This window comes from Geospiza fortis, unplaced genomic scaffold (assembly GCF_000277835.1).
Source record: "Geospiza fortis unplaced genomic scaffold, GeoFor_1.0 scaffold130, whole genome shotgun sequence".
Lineage (NCBI taxonomy): Eukaryota > Metazoa > Chordata > Aves > Passeriformes > Thraupidae > Geospiza > Geospiza fortis.
Window position 1 is genome coordinate 6025294 of NW_005054300.1, and position 10284 is coordinate 6035577.

Genomic DNA, 10284 nt, shown 5'->3' on the forward strand with positions numbered 1-10284 from the left:
CCTCGGGTGTGCTGCCATTGTCCTGCTGGAACGGCTGATAATGGCTAATGAGTTCCAGCTCGCCATTATAGCCCCGTAATTACAGCGCTATTCAGCCCCGCGATTGCCGGGCTCCTGCCATTATCCAGCCGTGTGCGCCGCGCTGGGAAGGAGGTTGGGAGAGCAGCGTTACTAGGACACGGATGAATGCGAGCCGGAATGAATAGAGGTTCCTCAGCCCCAGTGATTAAACTGAAACCCACAATTGGGCTCGGCAGCCCCACGGCTGCCGCGGCTCCCAGTCCGAGCGGCTCGCAGAGAGCACAGCGGGCTGCTGGGGACAGGTCTCCAGATCAGAAGGAGCTGACCCCCTCACTGGGAGCAAAAGCCGTGGTCAGTCAGGCTGTAAATCCCAGGCACCAAGCTCTGGGGTGTGTCACACGTTTTAGGGATATTTGTCACCAAAGGGGGTCGTTTGATATGTACAGCTGTGTGCCCACCTCCTGATGGACCACAGCCCCGGAGTCAGCTAAGGGCAGGGAGAAATCACAGCCTCAGGAGTGGTTTTCTCCAAATCTCCAAAGGTTCCTTGGCAAAGAAGATTGCCTGGAAGATCCACAGGGCCATGCTAGGGACCAAGCTGGAGGTAATGGCACCCATTCGAGCTCCTGTGAGGGAGGGTTCCCAGCAGGACTCCCATGTCACCTTCCTTTAAACATATCTAACATTATTCTGGCTGTGCAGCCAGAGTACAATTCCAGTACAATGTGTAACTGGAAGTTGAGACATCTCCAGTACTGCAGAGGGACAGAGCAGAGAGCTGGATTTAGAACTGCCCAACCTGAAAGGCAGGGCTTAGACCCCAGGGTGCTGCTGTCCTCAGAGCCCCAGCATCCCAGAGCCTTAGCCAGAGGCAGAGCACAGGCAGAGCATGGAAACATGAAGAAACACCAAAGAGCCGTGGAAGCCACGGACTAAACATGGCCAGTCCCTGCACATGCCAAAGCCAGGCTCTGCCCTCTCTCCAAGGCATCTGGGACAGTGCAGCCCAAAGACTGCAGCACCAGAAAGCCTGGCTAGGACCAGCTACCCTGGCGTCTGCTGCCCACACAGCCCACCCCAGCCTCTGCTCCCTGTGTGCTTGCTGAGCATCCTCGGGAACTTCAGCCCTGGGGCTGGTGGCAATCCCCAAGTGGGGCTGTGTCTCAGGGCCCCCTAACACTCCTCCTCCCTCAGGGACTGGCTCTGTGTGCTCCCTGACAACTGCTCCCAGCATCCTTCCATGCCTTTGTTCAGGTAAATGATGGCCTTTGCAACCCAGATGGGAACGAACAGCAGGTAAAGCTTATTTGTAAGGATGCCGAGGCAACACTGCCATTTAACTTCATGACATTTTTCCCCTCTGAACCCCCTTCAGTCCCTCATGGAGATAAATTACAGTCTGCAGTGCCCAGAAAGCTGGATCCCTGCTGCTCAGCTGCTCACCCACTGCCTCCATGCCCTTTCCTAGTGAAGCAAAACACTCTGCCCTGCTCCACACAGCAGAGCTTCAATAAGGACTGATGTGTCTGGGGAGCTGCCCAGCAGATTGGTTGTATTTCTGGACTATAACTTGAAAGCAGAAACACAGGGCATGATCTTTCCTCGCTAATTCAAAGGATTTAACACCAGAAAGCATCCTCAAGTTCATTCAGGCTGCCTTTCTCTGCCCTCCCAGCACACCACATCTCACAATGCTGATGGAGAGGCAGCAAATTTTCATTTGCAACCCTCCAAGTTTCAGAACCCCCCCTCCCATTTCTCCCTGGGAAGAGGAAAGTCATTAAAACAATCAGTCCCTTTGCTACATTGCTTGTGGATCATCCCACTCCCAGATGGGATGTCTGTGCTGCAGCAGGGTTCGTTAGACTGGATTTGCATAGTCTGGGTTTATATTTGGTTTCTAGCTTTGGATGGCTTATCCATTCCCAGGGGGTCCGATGTGTCTTTTCCCTTTGCAGGGTTTGGAGCTACACTAACTCAGTAACAACCTCAGAGAGCACAAATGCTGAGAGTTAATTTATTAAATACAGCCAACATGAATGATATTTCCCTGGACACTGATTTATCAGGAGCGGGAAGGAGCAGACAGCGCAATCCCAGGATCCCTACTCTTGCAAAGCATCAGCTATTCAGCACACATGTGACTCCTGTCCTTGTGGCTCAGCTCAGCTCTGCTCTCCTGCTGAGGCAGAAATCCTAACTGCTCTGCTCCCTGGAATCCTGCTTTAAAGAATGCAGAGGGAAAGTCTGTGAGATGGATTCCTGCATTTGTACCCACCAGCACCAAAATGTGCCCTGGCCCATCAGGGCCAGCACAGAGCAGGTGCCCACAGCTCTGGGCAGTGGCTGCAGGGGCTGGTGGAGAAGGATCTGTGCTCCTGTGGTGCCTGCTGCAAGGGCAGCCCCTGCCCTGGTGCCCGGCGGGGTTGGTCCGTGTATTGTCCATGAGATCTGTCCCTCCCTGGACGATCTTCACTGCTCTGCCTTCCCTGCCCTTGCCTCATTGCTCCGGCCCCTAAGGGCATGGATCCCCTCCCAGCAGCTCCACAGCCCTCATCCCAGAGCCCTGACCCCAGCTGGAGCCAGCAGTGTCAGATAATAATCAGGGAAGCAGAGAAATGAAGGCTGGAAGGTCACACACCCCACAGCAGCACCTCTGCCACCCTCCATCAATCCAGGCAGATGCACACACTGCTCCTTCAAGGACAGGGACTGACATTACCCTGCGCCTTATTCCAGCACATCACTGCTCCTGCCTCCAGGACCATCATCAAAACTCTGACCTGAACCCCTCCCACGGCACATGAACCCCATCTCTGCCTGCCCAGGCCACCATGGTGCACAGATCTGGCTGCTCCCTTGCCCGTGCAGGCCTCTTTCCCACAGCAATCCCCCAGCCCAAGGGCACAGCTCTCCCTCAGGGCCTCTCTGACTTGCAGGGCTCTGTTTGTGCTCCCATTCCACATCTGTGCTTTTGGTGATTGCCTCCCACCAACACTTTCCTCGAGTCCCCAGGCAACAACTTCCTTTTTGTCAGCTCATTCCTCCCATTCACCACTCTGAAACCTCAGCCCGTTCTCCAGCCCTCCTGCATCTCCCCCAGCCTGGTGGCATCTGCCACTGTCAGAAGCAGCTCGTGTCCCATCACACAGACTGCTAATGGAAACACGGATGAGGCTTAGACTCCAGACTGACCCCTGTGCTCAGCACTGGGGACGGAGCAGCTGCAACCTTTCATCCTACACTTTTATTGCATTTTTCAAGTCTTCTCAAGATTTCACCCGGCTGCTTGAATGTAACTTAGCCCCAGCACAGGCTCACTGAGCTGCTCAAACAAGGAAATGTGAGGCAGAGACCCTTCCCAGTCCTGCAAGAGCTGGTCCCCTCCAGCACAGCACCACATTCACCAACTCTCTGGAGCCCATATGGCCATGGCTGGGTGCTAACTCCATCCCCTCCAAGGCACCAGGGAATTACAGGGTGCTGCTGCCCACTGCTCAGGGAGGGGACACTGGTCACACACATCCTGGGCTGACACAGCTGCACAAGGGGCTCAGCACCTTCTTCTCCTTTTCCATCCCATCCCTGTTCTGACCAGACCCCTCAGGAAGAGGAAAGGTGCCCGAGGGATACATGGAAGTCCCTTTAGGGTGTCACTCACCCAGCACCACCCCTACCAGCTGCCTGCTGGTGCCCAACAAGCAGAGCCAAGAGCAGCTGTTGGGGCTCATCTGGGAATCACTGCCCTTAGCCAAAGGGGACCCCAGCCCCAAGCACAGCCATGGCCCCACAGCACAGGAGGCTCTGCAGGCTTTTACAAGGCCCTACAGCAGGTTAGCATCACGGCAGATCTTTAAGCATTACAAACAGCATCGATCATGCAAGTAACAGCGAGGATCCGAAGGCTTTCTGTTCTCCTAACTTCTCTCTGGGGCTTTCATGCCACAGCCATTAGCTGCTCGCAGTCAGGGAATGCTTTACACTCACACAGCATTGTGGTGTACCACCTTCAGGTTAAAAATTAATAAATAACCTCCCTGAACCCCAGCGGGAGAGAGAAAAGGCAGCAGGGCATTTCTGTATCACAAACGTGGAAACTGAGACTCAGCCAAGAGAACAGATTTTCTGGGATACCCACAAAATTGGGCTTTTTATGCTGTGCTGAGTAGCCTGGTGAAGGGCTGCTCTGTAGCTCCTCTGCTTCCCAGGGCAGGGGAGGCTGCCCAGCCCTCAGGCTGCATCCTGCCACTCATTGGATTGAGTTCCACTTTGCATCTCCCCCAGCAAAACCTCTTTGGCTTATCCCTCCTGGAGCTGCTCACACCAGGGATGAGAGGACAAGTGCACCTGAACTGCTCAGTTATAGATGCCTACTCAATCCCAGACCAGATGGGTCTCCTGGAGCATCCCATTTGGGATGCAGGGCTTCCTCCAACCAAGAAATATCCAGGGCCAGGAGCTTGCATCTCTCTCATTCTTGGTGCCCAGGGCTGTTCCTTGGCTGCATTGCTTTAAAAATTAATCTTCCCTTTTTCTGATCTTCCTCCTCTAGCAGCCTCTCTCCCCCATAGGACACTTGCCTCTGCTATTTTGAGCAGCAAGTGCATCCAAAATGCATGCTGGGGAAGCAGGCAGTCAGCACAGCCTCAGAGCATGAATGTAGCAGGGAGGTCTGAGATGATTCTTGAGGGGACAGCCTTGGGCCAACCCCACACCAACACCACGGAGAGGTCCCCTCATCCCACCCCATTTCCTTCTCACTCCCAGCAGTGCCACGGCCCCAAGGACCTGGCTATCCTTACTGCCCCCATTGCTAACTGGCATCCTGGTGCTGTACAGCAGGAAAACCTCTGCTCCTCTCCCCACTCCTACCCCTGCCATCCCTGGCTGTCCCTGCAGTGGGGACAGGGGCCAGCCACTGGAGCTCCTTGCACTGGAAGCCTGCCAGGGAGCAGTGATCTGGGTCTGAACCCCCTGGGATGGGGCCATTTGCTAACACACAACTCTGTGTTTTTTACTCTTTTCAGTAAAACACACAGAAACATCTCCGTGCCTCTCAGGTTTTAGAAAAGGTTATTTCAGTAGCAATGAAGACCAAGAGGATGCATCTGCAGCACCAAGTACCTCTGGAGTGGGCAGGGGACCATGAAGGACTCAGACTCAAGACAAAGACAGGCTCCCTTGGTTGCCCTCATGCCCGTCCTGCTCCAGTACTCTCCTCCACGTCTGCCAGAGAGCAAATCAGAGCAAGGATACAGGAGAAGCCCCTCTTCAGTGGGAGGTCATGGGCTTGTACACCTTTCCCTGTCCACACCACCCTGCTGGTACCCCAAATCCCTTCTGTTCCCCCAGGCTGCAGGTTCTGCTGCCCTGTGGGGGTCCCTCCTGCATCCTTAGCCTTCTATAGCTGCCTCACTCTTCTGCCAGCCAGAGTTTTGATAGGAAACAATGAAGTAGGGGAGAATAAAACTCCAAGCAAATGCACATCCTGTTGGAGTCCCTTTCTGTAACTGAGCTGTTTCTGTGTGTGCTGCCCTGCGCTGGCACCGTGGCCACCATGCCCAGCCCACCCTGGGACCTGGGCACAGCAGCAACAGCATTGGGAGGTGCCTGTGGGAGACCCACAATTAAAGCTGGAAACAGCTCCCCTTCCTTGCTCCAACCTCAGCAGCAAGGAATTGCTGTTAGCACAATGCATCACTCTGGAGAGCCAAAGTGGCAGCACATTTAAGGCAAAAATATCTGTTTTAAAGGATGCAATAAAACAGAGCCAGGGAAGGGTTTATAGGGAAGCAATTGCTGTGTGGGGTGAGAAGTGGTCACCAGAGGCCAATCTGCCTGGCTTTATTGCCTGTTACTGGTGACTTTTCCCAACCAGGGGACAATAGATCCTCCACTATCAGCCTCCACTTCAGTCAATACAAACACGACATAGTTTTTTAAACTAATATTTTTCCAGCATGCAATTCCATAGAGAGTGAGAACGCAGCGTTACCATGGCAATATATAGACAGCATCTGCCTTGGACGTAGCTGAAGGGAGAAATTGGAATAGAATTGCAAATTTCCTCTGTCCAGGAAGGCTCCCAAGGAAGCCACTGCAGTGGGCTGGGCAGGCTACCTTCCCAAGCCAGCCTGCATCCTCCCAGTGCCCAGCGCTATCTCTCCTGAGAGCTGAGGGCTGCAGGGCCAGCCATGCACTGCCCTGGCTGGACCAAGGTCCTGCATGCTGCTCCAGAGCTCTGCAGAGCCTGCACAGACCCTCTGCAACCAGACTGCTCACTGGGAACTTGCCTGGGCACTTCAGGGAAGGGACAGGTTGACTTCCTCAAGGTGCTTCCTAGGAAGGAGCATTGCCTGAAGCCCCAGAAAGGAGAAGCAGCCCAGCAACTGGAGTGGAATGCAGGAGTGCTGGTGTGATACACCAGCCTGGCTGCTGCAAGACATTTTGATTAACTGGTGAGAGGTAGATGCAGGTGAATGGATTAAACATGCTCTGAACTAGAGCTTGCTGCTGGAATTTTGGCAGGGGATGGTTGGGCAGTATGCAGGAGTGCTTCAGGTGCAGCCACCCTGGCACGGGGCTCCCACACCCAAAGGCTGTAGCTCAGCACCCCTTCCCTCCACCGATGCAGACAGAGGGATGGCAGGCTGGCTACAGACTGCATGGGGCCCATTTCAGCACAGGCAAACCCCCCAAAGTTTGGGAACAAGGCAAACAGAAGCCCCATTAAATGCTGAGGCCAGGGACTCTGGAAAGGAAAAGCCAGAGCCAAGAGGGGTGCAGTGATGGAGACCCCCAAACCCAACTCTGCTGCCTTCCACGTGGAGGGAGGGACACAGCACAGCCCCCAGTGAGATGGGGGATGTTCAGCTCATTAGAAAGGAGGCAAAAGGGGCAAGTGGGGCAATTTTCAGCTGTCAGCAAAATAATTCAATAGCAGGAAAGAGAGACACGGGACACGCCATCACAGCCAATTCATCCCCTACAAGCAAAGAGCTGGGCTGGAAGCTGCCATTTGACAGTGGCAAATTTGCACTGATCCTGCTGGCGTGGGGAGAGCTATCCACCTCCTCAACAAGGCAGTCTGCTCTTCAGAGACACTTTCAAAGGAAGAAAGAAAGAAAAGCAAGCAAATGGGGAAGTGAATCGTTTTTCGTGACCTTCTCCCACAACTCTTCTCTGGTGGTTGAAGCCTGAGGGAGTCCTGGAAGCAGATAACACTGTAGTGCTGGAGGATTATCACCTCATCCTGCCTACAAAGCCTTCGGGCCTCTGTTGTGCTTGCCAGAAGTGTAGGCAGGAGCACAGGCATTTGTGAAAAGTGCCCAGAGACTTTGCTGCTTCCCACCTTGCTCAGCCCCAATCCAGCCAGAGGGCAGGTGCACAAACCCCATCTATGTTGGGTTGCAGACTAAAAGGCACTTAGGGATCAGTGTGCTGTGCCCTGGTACAAGGGAAGAGGGGTCCTGTGTCCCCCCATGCAACCATCAGTCATGGTCCATCCTAGACACATCTGCAGCCCTTACTCTCTACCAACAGCACAGCATCCACCAGGATGATATCACAGGGCAAACTGAAGCAGAAGATAAGCCAATTTTTCCCCAGCCCGTGATTCCCCAAAGTTGCAGTGGCTCTGCAAGGCAAGTAATTCACTGTTCTTCAAAGGAAAAGGCTGTATTGCAAAAGCAACAGAGCACAAACCTCGTCACAGCACGCTGCTGCCTGAGTCCCCGCAACGGCAATGCCAGCAGGCCTGGCTGCCCTGCCCAGGGGCTGACCCATGGGGCTCAGCCAGGTGGGAGGCTGGAGAAAGCCTGGAGGCTCTAAACGCTGCACTGGCATGCAACAGGCAAGAAATTCAACAGCAGGGACATCCCTGCTCACTGCCACTGTGGGATGCGTGGTGAGGTTGGCATTGCTCGTGCTGTGCATCTCAGGGCTCGGGAAAAGAGGCATGCAGTGGGGGGCACTGGTGAGAGGTTGATGACTGCCCACGGAGAGCTGACCCCTGGAGAGAGCAAGTCCTGGCACGGCCCCTGCTGCAGGCTCCCCTGTGGCTGCCTGCTGGCCTTGCTCCATCGAACACTGAGAAGCTGCAGACTGCAAGGTTGCAGCCTGCTTACAGGGAATTGAAACTCGCTTACGAGCTGCTACAGCAGGATTTCACTGCTAGGAGATAGATCTGCTCTGTGTAGACACCCTCCAGCACCTGCATGGGTGTGCAAAACAGCAGGAAGTAGTTATCCAGCAGACAACACCCACGAGAGAGCAAGCATGTCTGGCTCAGTCCAGACAGAAGATCCGGCACCACCAGCTGCATTAAAATCCAGAAAACCCAGTGCTGCTGAATGGCAGCAGGCATGGAGGACCAGGTCAGGGGAGGCAGAATGGGAGACAGCAAGCAGGAGTCACCTCCAGGGCAGGAGAGATGCCCTGCCAGAGCAGGAGTGAGACACCCAACAGGGCATCCTCCATTAGCTCACTGCAGCCTTGCTTCATTTGAGCAGTGCTGAGCAAGGGACTGGATGTGGGCAGAGCTGGGGACTCGATGCCAACCCTCCCCCAGGACCCTGCACCCAGGTGCATGGATGGAGAGCTGATGCCAAGGACCCCATTAAGCTCTCCAAGAGACAAAAAGGGCTGGTGCAGGCTATGCATAAACCTTCCCTCTGCCCTGGGCACAGCAGAAAGGGGGATCCTGTCTCAGACCTCATAAACTTGGTTTATGGGATGGCAATCACAGCAGCCTGGTTGCCGTGCTGGGTAATAATCATTTGTATGAGGATAATTATGGTGGGAGAAAAGAAAACTCCTCTAAAGTGGTATCCTGCAGAGCTCTTGATGCTGCATGCTGGGTGCAGCTCTGGCAGCTGCCAGGCTCTCTGCAGTCCATGCATGCAGTCCTTGCCTGCAGGGTCTTGGCCCATCTGCAGGCAAAGGGCACAGTCAAACTCCAGGAGCTGCAAACAGCACAGCACAGGGACAGGAGCACCGTGTGGCTGCCCAAGGAGACAGCAGCTCAACACTTCCCTGCGCTGCAAGGGGGATGTGGGAGCAGCCTGGCCCCAGGGCCAGACAGCTCCTGTGCCACTATGGTCCATTGCAGCTACTGGGATGGGGCACCTGCTGCTACTGAGCAGAGGGGACAGGCTGGGGACAGCCCTGCTCTCCTGCTGTTCCTGCGCGTCAGGAACCTCCTGCCAGCAGCAGGTTGGACATGTTCAGCTCATGCTGCTCTCCCTGCTTGGCCACAGAACCCCAGGCAGGCAGACCTGCCCAGCCAGGCACAGCAGCAGAGCCCTCTCCTGCTCCGGGGAGCTCAGCTGGTAACACGGGACCCACACAGCCGGCTGGACCTTGACTGCGAGAGAAAAACCTTCCTCATGGGGGCCCGGCTAAGAAAGGCAGGAACACCTCCCAGCACCCCTGAGGATGTGGCAAGGGATTTGATGAGCAGTGAGGTGCAGCCACAGGGGACTGGGGAGGATGGATGAGCTGGCTCACGATGGGTGATCTGCACGGCCAAAGGCTGGTCACAGCGTGGGGTAAGCTCAAGAGGGGCTGGGGCAATGGGACCTGATCCTAACACGATGTGCAGCACTCCCAGGAGAGCTTCCTGGGGACAAAGGGGTGCCCAGCACAGGTAGGGGCTTGGGGTGACAGAAGCCCTCAGAGAACCCCTGAACAGGCTGTGTAGCTACCCTGCGACAAGTCGCTGGAGGGGTGGCCACACACCTGCCGGGGTGCCATGGGGCTCACGGACCCACACACGCAATCCATTCTGGGCTGCCCCAGCGCAAGTGCCCCCCGAGCAGCCCACTCCCTCGGGTACTGCTCCAACCCCGACCCCGCTGCACATACTTGCACAAAGACTGGCACACGCGGGCTCTTGCATATGCCGGACCCCTTGCACGACCCTCACACAGAGAAAGGGCTACACACACAGCCTGCCCCAGCAGGCTCTCACACACACCCTGCTCTCCACCTCGACGGGCTACTGCACCTCCCTCAGGAAGGGGATGATGCATGCAAACTCACCCAACAGGCCCTTGCACACGTATCCTCTGGACGGGAATTTACAGACACACAACCCCCGGGCGTAGCGGGACACCGCACATCACCCACCCCACCTGGTTCTTGCACTCGCACCTTTTGGGCGGTCCCGACCGTGGCCCCACGGGCATTTGCACGCGTTCTGCCCTTAGCAGGCACGGCGGGCACTCGCACACACCGCAGACAGGCTGCTGCCCACCCCCGCCA